At 37.4% G+C, this 10,486-nt stretch overlaps 1 long non-coding RNA gene across 1 annotated transcript; it reads left to right on the top strand.

Moving 5' to 3' along the window:
• Nucleotides 1-1,875: 1,875 nt before the first annotated feature.
• Nucleotides 1,876-4,469, top strand: LOC149102766 (uncharacterized). Its single transcript, XR_016202050.1, has 2 exons — nt 1,876-2,186; nt 2,569-4,469. It is a non-coding gene; the product is annotated as an uncharacterized LOC149102766 (long non-coding RNA).
• Nucleotides 4,470-10,486: the final 6,017 nt, after the last annotated feature.

The following is a 10,486-nucleotide window of genomic DNA, read 5'->3' on the forward strand; positions in this document are numbered from 1 at the left end:
TATCACATTCAGTTCAATTATTTGTCATGATTTATTTCAACACAACACCTCAACATTGCGTGTTCATCCCCCCTCGCACTAAAGTTGTTAAAGTTAAACCTCTGTTACGCGTGCAGAGAAATGCCTATTGACTGAGAGAAAATCCGATTAAGCCAAGAAGAGTTTGCTTTTGAATTAACAATTATTCCATGCACCCGAATTGGATGGGTTAGTTATAGTCACATCGTAACCAACAAGGGAGAATGGAATAATAATCATAAATTGACTGGATGATGTGGATGATGCGGGCATTTCAGTTTGATCTAAACAAAAAGATGCACTGAAAAAGCAGTAAAAGCGGGCACCTTGTTCACTCTTTGAGTTAGATGAAACATAATTAAGACGAAAGAGAGCGAGGCATATTTGTCTTCCTAAATATCCCTTGAATAATCTCCGCTTAAGTCGTCCATTTTCTACAAAATTGGGACCGACGGAAAAGGTTTAAGGGAAGGTTCAGCGTAAGAGGCTGCGAAATCTTTGCTACTTTTCTTTGTCGTTTGGTCGCTTGTGTTGTACATTTACAAGCGTTTTCATTTTAGTTGAAAAATGTTGCTTATAAAACTCTGTTTTATCCAGGTATTTTTTTATTTTATTATTTTGGGATTTCCCTTAATTGTTTCTATTTCTGCGATAGAAAACTCAAAATAAATAAATAAAAACACTAGTTTGCCTAACAGGTAGTGAATGTTGCCTTAAGTTAGTATGCATAGAGGACCCATAAAGCCATATATTGCAGAACAGAACAATTTTTTGAGTAGTTTTGTTCGTAGTACACATAAGCCTTGTTTTAGACTAGGTTTATACTGGAGGAGATAAATCCGGATCCGTAAGTGTTTCCGGATTCATCAATTTTAGAGTATTCGGATTCGTAGGCGTTTACACTGAAAGGATGTTCGGATCCCTAACCGTTTACACAGGGAGATAACTCCGGGAACATTCATGATGAAATGTTTAACAAGCTGCAGCGAGAACAAAATGCTGCCAAAGAAAGGCTAGGGGTAGGTTGAGACGGTCTGAAGTTTTCTTCCCACTCGCACACCACGATATTGTTGCTCACCACGGTTGTCCCACCAGGCATTTGTCCTGGTCTTATCCAGAATCGTCCAGGTTTTCGATCGTACCATTGTCATCTCCGATAAAGTGTGGAAGACGTCAACATTGTTTGCGTCGATAATTTTTAGTTTCTGAGGAATATAGCATTACCCATTATAAAAGATTGCCTGTACCTGTAACAGAATGAGGCAACCAGCGACCGCCATCAATGGCTATCAATGTGACTACGACTGTGACTACGTGACAGGACATTGCTAGATTCGGCATGTTGGTTCTTCCGCAAACTTAAAAGATCGCAGCCGGAAAAATATGCGGATTAGAGAAAAAATCGTTAACATGACAAAACTCTCCGGATTCAAAAGTTTTCGGATACAAAGTTCCCACTTTAAATTCCGGATTCAAAATCTTTGGAGACATCATGCACCAAACCGGAAGATTTTATTGCGACCTTTTAGGGTGGCCTAGACCTATTCGTCGTGCCATTCAGTGTGGCATGCATATGAGGATGAACAAATCGTGTGATAACAATGTAAATGATTAATCATTAGTTGTGTGTTTGCATGTTTGAATGAACGCCACCAAATTTATTTTTAAAATAAAAGAGGAAGATAGACATCTAAAGCTCTGGTCAAACGGTGCATGATAGTCGATGAAAGTTGAATGATTCTCACCGAACTTTCACCGACTATCATCAACTGTCATCGACTATCATGCGCCGTTTGATAGGGGTTTAAAAACTGTGCGACAAGAGGATAATTTTTTAAGAATGATCTATTGTGTATATTTGTCTCAGACGAGTTCCCGGGAACTCCATATAAACAAAGAAAATACCAAACGTCGTCGGAGTAAAGCGTACAAAGGGTGTTGTCGTTAAAATTTGCGACGTATTTGTTAGCTGATTGGTTTAATCGTATTTTCCATATTCATGATGGCTATTGCTGATCTGAGGTGCTTGTTTGTCATTTTAAGATGTTTGTTGTCGGAGAAAGATGTGTACTGTTCCCTTCTACACGAGAAGCAAATTCTTACTTTGAAGAAGAAATGGCGAATACGTCAGGGAAAGGACAGTTTGTCAACACCCGTTTTTCTCAATGGTTAGTATCAATTTCTTTGCATTCTAAGTAAAACATCCATCAAAAATACCGGCCCTAAGTTCCACCACGCGCGCTTGACCGGCTCGGTTTACGTTTCGTGTTGAACTTAGAGCAACCTAATTCTTTTAGTAAAGTAGTAAAGCTTAAGGAAGAAGCTAGTTCAGGAACCATACGAGACGCTTAAGTTCATAGCGGGTTATTTCGATGAGAACTTGGCTTTCTTCATGAAAATGGCGTTTCTTTCTTAAGCTTTGTCTTGTACCTATCAACGAGCACCCGCGTTTAATAATTCATTGTGAATTTTTTTAGTCTTCGTTTACTCGTGTGTTTCCACACTTGGGACTGTTCCTTACGCAATTTTTATCTATTCTTTTTTTTGAAGGAGTAAACGCCAGAAGACAGGAAAGTCAGGAAAACACAAGAAGATCAAAAGGATTCGAGGAGGAATGATGAAGACAAAAGTTAAGAATGGCATTTGAGAATTTGGATAAATTGATATCTTTCCGATAAGAAATGGTAGTTTTGCAACTAGAGAAGATATATTCGAGTTCAAAATTTCATAGTCTAACTGTATCAGTTTGGTTGTTAAAAGTTCTTGTTTGCTCGACTGAAATATTTGCATTCGAGTGACTTTCGGGCGCGGAAAAAATTTCAATTCGGTAGTGAATGTTAACTATTTCAGCCATTTTTCCCAGAAGGTTTTCAACTGCTTTCGAATTATCATTTAGTACATGCTTTCAACTTGTAGGCAGTTTTATTTCTTTGACCGAGCGATCATCCACTTGATTAAATCAAATTTTATCGGTCCGCAATTCTATGCTTTACTATATTTGTCTTCTCAAAGTCGAGTAGATTTTCTTTTTTCTTCTTCTCAAAATTCCAAATTGTTACACAATTGCTCAACTCTCCCAAGTTTGAAAACATGTTACTAAGCGATGACATTTGTCGGGTATTTAAGGTGGCGCTACATGTTGAAATCAAACCGTGATAGCAACTGGCCTTTTGTAACTATTGGTTACTGTGATCATGTCAATCATAACAAATTCTACGAAAATAATGATTGGGCAAACAAAAATGCCCTTCCTCAAAAACGATATTAAATGACTGGTCGTAGAAAATTGTCTCAGTTTGGAGGCTGATCGTACTCGGTTTAGCTATCAAACGTTTTATTTATGTCATTGAAATTCATTTATGAAATTAAAATTTTCGTGATCGATTCTTCGATTTGTAGTCAAATATACGAGAATATTTCTCACAAAGTTAAGGCCACCGAACTTCTACAAAAGGAATAGATTGTAACTTATTTGAGATATGAATTGTCAGTATTAAAATAGCAACCTTCCTGCTCAAAATTTAGTAATTATCTAATTCGTCTGACAATTCTGCAGCTTGAAGTTAATTAAAAGTGCTCAGTTCAACTATCAAACAATTGCTATCATTTCCTCTGCTTCTGCGTCAACTGAAATTTTGAAACGCTTTAAAATGTTTCCAGAAAGAGGAATCGTTAATAATTCGTTAGTGAAATTAAATTTGTTCGCAGCTTCATTCAAGTTGAATTCTTGAATATTTGTTGGCATGATCACAACATATTAATCGCTTCCTTCCTTGTTTCGCTCATGTTTTCTTTTTCTGGTTTTATGCACTATAGTAAAAAGCGCATGCAAGGCCACCTTGATAAATAATTTTAAAAGAGGATATTGGGTTTCTGGATTGATCTTCGTATCTTGAAAATACGAGATTAATCGGCAGATGTTATCTTATACATTTTCGTACGGAAAACAGTCGGTTATTTGTTTCTTCAGAAGGGGACTAAACGTTTAACAATCAATCAGAAACCAAATATATCCTCTTGTTCAACTTTCAGCGGGGCTGTAATAAATTTTGTCTGGTATCAAGTAACTCGTACCATAACTGCTTTTCAAAAGTGTAGGTCTAATTGTCTGATTTTCCAAATTTTTTTGCTGTCATTAGCTGTCGTTTATTCACTATCACGTCTATTATCGCAAACGTAGTTCCAATTGTCTGATTCTTCTAAAATTTTATCGCTATCCTTTGTATTCACTCAGTTACAGTATTATCACAAACGTAGCTTCAATTGACTGATTCCTCTAAAATTTTATCGCCATCGTTTGTACTGAACAAAAACTTTCCAAAAATTTTTTATAAGCTCTATTGCTCTTCAAAGTTGTTGTTTCAATTATCTGATTCTTCTAAGGGACCGTTCATTTTTTATAAGGTAGGGGGGGCTGGTGGGATTTGGGGGGAGGGCCATGCGAAACAAAATGGCTTTCGAGGGGGGGCCATCCCAAAAAAATAAGGGAAAAAGGGGGGTCATGTGAAATATTTTAGTAAAACTTTAAAATGGCATAATGTTTGAATATCAAAAAAATTGCTATAGAATAAATATAGAAGGCAGGATACAAATTTATTACAAACTTTCCTTCTGCTTTAAAAAAACGTTTGGCGACAAAAAGCATTTGTAGCTACTGAAAAGAAGTATTTAACACTGTTATTTTCGAATGCAACTTTCACTGGCACTCATCTTCATCTCCGCTGTCGTCGAGTTCTTTGTCGCCGCTTGTGCTGCTATGGGAGTCTCTTTCACCAATGCTGCAAGAAGCAGCAATGCTTTCCATCAGAGTGTACTCTTCAGGGTACATGAAGGTGTAAACATAATTTCTGACTTCCCGCTCAAGGTTGGTGGTGATTCTGCTTCTTGCAGCATTGGTGAAATAATTCCCTTCCAAGAGCTGTGCGATGTATGGCCCATCTCTTCTAAATATCGACGTGACAACATCCTCAACTTTAAGACACTCTTCCGGGACGGCCGTTCTAGGAGGGTACACAAGGCATTGTGGAAGATCATTTGCTAGCGGGTTTCCAACACAGATTCCATAAACTCGTTAGGCTTTGTTTTCAGTCCGCTTCCTCTTTCTTTCATTTGACTTTCTGGGGGTTTCTTTTTTCCTTCTCCTTTTGTTGATGTGCTGTTTGAGTATGCCTTTGAATATGCTGTTATAATTGCTCTTCTTATTTTCTAGTGCTTCCATGTCCTGCGTGACCTTCGTCAACTTAGCTTCTGTACATTTGATCTGTTTTACATTAAAACTGTGGGAAAATTCTTCGCCCTGCTTTAAAGCAAGCCCATTGGACTGAAAGAGTGTGGAATCGTGTTCCTTTACATCTTTCAATATGACATTCAACTTTTCCACCATTGCTCTGTGCTCTTTGATGGAGAAGTTCAGTTTTCTTCCATCACTGGGCTTCAACTGGTACCCTTGCATGGAAAACTCACTCGCCCTTTCTGAACAGCCATCCGCACCTAGAAAAATTGCTTCTTTTGCTTGTAAGATGTCAAACTGCCTGGATCGTTCAGCTGTAAACCTTTTCTTAAACGACTCGTCGCTTTCGCCATTATTGCGCATTTTAGAATGAGCCTCTTTCATGATGCTCATGTAGTAATGCGCTCTTTCCCCGATTGGATAAACAATATAAAGAAGAAAGAGCATGGAAGTGGCAGGCTGGTTTTATCTGACCCAGAGAGCGTTGCTCTATTTGCAGATAAGTTTATTGTCAAATCGAAGTTTGTAGTGGATTATCTTCAGCGCCTTGAAGTGCTGGAATTTAAAAGGAAAAAGAGAGCAGAAGAAAAGGCAAAGTTAAGTAGGGAGGAAGATTATCCTTGGACTGAGTTGTGCGAAGATCTAACCAAGCTTAAAAAGCTACGTGTTCCAGAACTAAACAAGTACTCAAACCACCACGGGCTGAAGCAGCATTTGAAAAGCAGCAAGAGTGAGAAAGTAAAGGCAATTGTAAGACATTCATGCTTGCAGAAGAAGAGTCCTCTCAGAGCTGGCCAACCAACACTGAGAAATGCCAGGACATTGACACAAAATGACAACAGGGCAAGTGCTGACAGCAGTGAAACGGATGAAAGTGACAATGATGAGTATGACAGTGATGCCATTGACTCTGGGGGAGAAGATGACTCAAGTGACGTCATTCTTGCATTCATCAATCCAGATGAGGAAGATGCCAATGAAAGGCCAAACGCCACACGCTCAGGGCGAGCCATAACTAGGAGATCCGAAATTGACTTCTCTTTCTTTTGATTTGTTTTTTAAACAACAGCTCTCGGTCGTATAGAGATTGTAAATATTGTCTTCATAGTGAGCACAATAATGTGAAGTAGGGGGATAATAGAGAAATATTAAAAAAGTTGAAATCTAAGTATTGTTTGTTCAAATTTTTTTTTTAGGGAGGGAGGTCATCCCAAAAAATGACCGCTATAAGGGGGGGCCATGTGAAAAAATTGGTAAGCTGAGGGGGGGTCATGCGATTTTTAAATGGTGCTTCCCAAATCCCACCAGCCCCCCCCCTCCCTTATAAAAAATGAACGGTCCCTAAAATTTTATCGCTATCGTTTGTATTGAACAAAAATTTTTCAAACATTTGCTATAAGCTCTATCGCTTTTCAAAGCCGGAGTTTCAATTGTCCGATGCTTGTAACATGTTATGCTTTCGTTCGCAAATGACAAAGTTTTACCACAAGTATTTAACAGAAGCCATAGGATGTATAGTGATACATTTTGAAGCTTGATAACCAGACGCTAACCCTTGCACCCCACTGGAAGTAACTTCTAGAAGTTCAAAAAGTTTTCCAAAACTAGGACTAGGTTGAAGTTTTCGCCTTTTTCTTATTTCGTATGAATAATTAGGCTCATGATAAGTTAATAAAGATGGTGAATTTTAAGCTCGGTAATGAAATGTGAAGGTGAATTAATCAACATGACACGAGCGTGGGACAAAGAAAAATTCTGAGTCCCCGACAGGAATCGAACCCATGACCTCCCGAACACCGGGCGGGCGCTCTGTATCCACTGAGCTACGAGAACTCATGGGGAGCAAGGTCATTTAACTGAGTTCATATATGATAGGTGTCCTGCATACTGCTAGGATCAACGCTATCGAATTCACATGACACGAGCGTGGGACAAAGAAAAATTCTGAGTAAATTCTTTGTCCCACGCTCGTGTCATGTTGATTAATTCACCTTCACATTTCATTACCGAGCTTAAAATTCACCATCTTTATTAACTTATCACTACCCACGATGAATTCGATAGCGTTGATCCTAGCAGTATGCAGGACACCTATCATATATGAACTCAGTTAAATGACCTTGCTCCCCATGAGTTCTCGTAGCTCAGTGGATAGAGCGCCCGCCCGGTGTTCCGGAGATCATGGGTTCGATTCCTGTCGGGGACTCAGAATTTTTCTTTGTCCCACGCTCGTGTCATGTTGATTAATTCACCTTCACATTTCATTACCGAGCTTAAAATTCACCATCTTTATTAATTTATCACTACTCACGATGAATTCGATAGCGTTGATCCTAGCAGTATGCAGGACACCTATCATATATGAACTCAGTTAAATGACCTTGCTCCCCATGAGTTCTCGTAGCTCAGTGGATAGAGCGCCCGCCCTGTGTTCCGGAGATCATGGGTTCGATTCCTGTCGGGGACTCTGCAATGTTTCTGCACAACATTGAGAAGGTGGCGGCATTTTGGAATCGCTATAGTTAAGACAGTTTATAGAGTTGGGGCTCAAGTTTCCCGGCTATGTAAACTTTCTCAAATATTTCGGTTTAGAAATGTTTTCAACTTCTCGATCTTGGGCAGAAACGTTACAGTTACAGAAATTTTAACTTGCTCTTCTCATTTTTTAAACAGGTTATTAGCTGCTTGTCGTTTAATAGTTGACTATTTTACAAGATATCATCATGGAATATACCATCTTGAACGCAAACAAATATTTGCTGGATTAAAAAAGTCTTAGGTCTGGCGAAAAACTTGTATGTTTAAAAGTCAAAATTTTTTGTTAGTTTGTGTTCAGGATGGTATATGATGATTTTTTTGGCGGGAAAAATTCAAGGGGTGGTACCCCCTTAAAATTTTGTCACAAAAGTTGTCAGGGGAAACGCTGTGCAATTTTTTTTCCAATTTTCCCGCCAAAAGTCTTGGTATATATAGGGCAAGTTTTTTTGATGACACCTTTGCAATTAATTTAATTGAATATCACCTAACTAATTAACTATTGTTATTAGAAAATTAAAGATGAATAAAACAATTGAAATGAAACACATGTTGTGAGTACTTTATTGTTTGAAATGTTTTATTTACTTATAAAGATGACAAAAGAAATGCGCACTGGAATAAAATATTGCATTTATTGACGGTCAAGTTATGTATAAATTTAGTATTAAATTACATTTTTCCAAAAATATCATTGCGCATGCGTATTTTAGGCGCCGTATTTTATCTAAGTCTTTTGATGGGAAAATTGAAGATTTTTAAACTAGTTTTAATACGTGAAAGAGCTGAGGAAAAATTTCATCCCAGAACAAGCAATAAATAAAACTACAACTGGTAAAAAGGTTGAGTATTTATTCCTCGAAAATGTTTGTAGAAATAAATTTCTTACAGGAAATTATCTGTAGTTTGCATTTAATCTTTCATAAATTCTCTCAATGCTTAATTTTCAACAGTCTAATGGAGAATTGGCAAATTGTTCCTAGCGGCATCAGCTTCTAACTAACGTAGCTTCTACCTTTCGAAAAAAAATAATGGTTTGTCATTGCTTGTCCTTTTTCGATTAATTCTGGCTTGATGTCGCTGAAGAACAAACCCAGGCACTCTGAAAGAAAAAAAATAAACAAAGAATAATTAGAGTTGGATTAGACTGTACAAAAAGCAGTCTAGCTAAGGTAATAGCTTTCTCGGAAATAGCCTATTTCTCAAGAACCGCTCATTGGAATTTCACGAAATTTGGCATGAACATATTTTAGGAAATAAGTAGCTGGAGTATTGAAAAAAAAATTGGAATTTTAACAGAGGAAATTCTAGATATTCTAGTGAACCTTCAACAAGAAGTAATCAAAGATCTCCTGTTAAATTATTGAGCCATCATAAAGACGAATTAGTATGTTTTTGTGTTATTTCCAGAGGTAAAAAAAAATGAAACGACATACTTTACCTCTCACTTCTTATTTTATTCTTTTCATGTTTAAAGACTTGGTTATGAAAAGCACTACAAAGCTATAATGTGATCGTTTCTTTTTTCCTGCTCTATAGCAGAACATTTTAACCATTATTGGACATTATTTGACTCGAGTGTGAAATCCCCCTCGGTTCTCACTTTTTCCCGACCCTCTTCACTCCCACTCCTGCTAGTTGTCCCCATATATATCAGGAATATTTCATAGCGGAAAGGTCGACAATTTCCGTGTCCAAAATAGGCCGATACGGAACAGAAATACAGGAAACAGGATAGACAGCAGGCTTTATGAGCGCCTTTCAGTAAACACATAAACCTAGCAAGACGGCGCATGGTTTCTTTTAAATATTAAAAGAGGCGACACAATTACACTGAATGAACTGATAATTGGCAGCAAATAAAATCTTTCCTTTCTTCAAGTTATATTCCGCTCACATTTTGGAAACAGTACAAGTGAGAAGATTGGCAACATGTTGAAATGAGAGCTATTAATCAGGTTATCTTTCGGCATGTGCTCAATTTTTCTGTCAACTATTCAACCTTATTTTTCTTGGTGGATATTTGTAGTTACGGAAATTCCCTTGCTTTCGTCTTCCCTGACAATTAGTTTGAAAAGACCATATAACATTTCGAGAAAGGCAGCCATCAGTTTCAAACAAGGTTAGTTTACAAAATGTGAAAAGCTGTGTACAGGATTTCAAAAAAATTTAAATCCGACCTTACAGATTTTAGAAAAAAAAAAGACAGAAAAACATCTACTTATTGCAATGCGCGTCTTTAAGATTTCCTATAAGGCGTTTCAAAAGTTTCCAATCAATTAACATATTAAGGCTTCACAAAAATGACCTTAACTCTCAAAATCGTGTATAACGTTTAAAAAGACAAACTCAAACTTCAAAAACTTTGCCGAGTAGCAAATGCAAAATTACAAAAAGAAGCAATCATGACTTTATTTAAAGCAGGACTGGACTTGCTTTGTTTTTTCTAATAAATAATCACATGGTCTTTGTTTTTTTTGTCACATCGACTTCCGAAAGCATTAAACGCATTGTGACTTTCCTGGTGACGTTGGTGTCTGATAACGACTTCTTAAAATTCACGCAGCCGCGTTAATACAATGTGGATAAAATTTTAAGTCATTGCTGAGAAAACGCCGAAAAAAAAGATCACTGAGATATCAGCAGCGTCTGCCAGACACTCATTCCTTACAGTTAAATAAAGCAATCAAACCTACCAATAAT

Source organism: Orbicella faveolata, unplaced genomic scaffold, assembly GCF_042242905.1.
Source record: "Orbicella faveolata isolate gen_17 unplaced genomic scaffold, um_ofav_v1 contig_35, whole genome shotgun sequence".
In the NCBI taxonomy this organism is placed as follows: Eukaryota; Metazoa; Cnidaria; class Anthozoa; order Scleractinia; family Merulinidae; genus Orbicella; species Orbicella faveolata.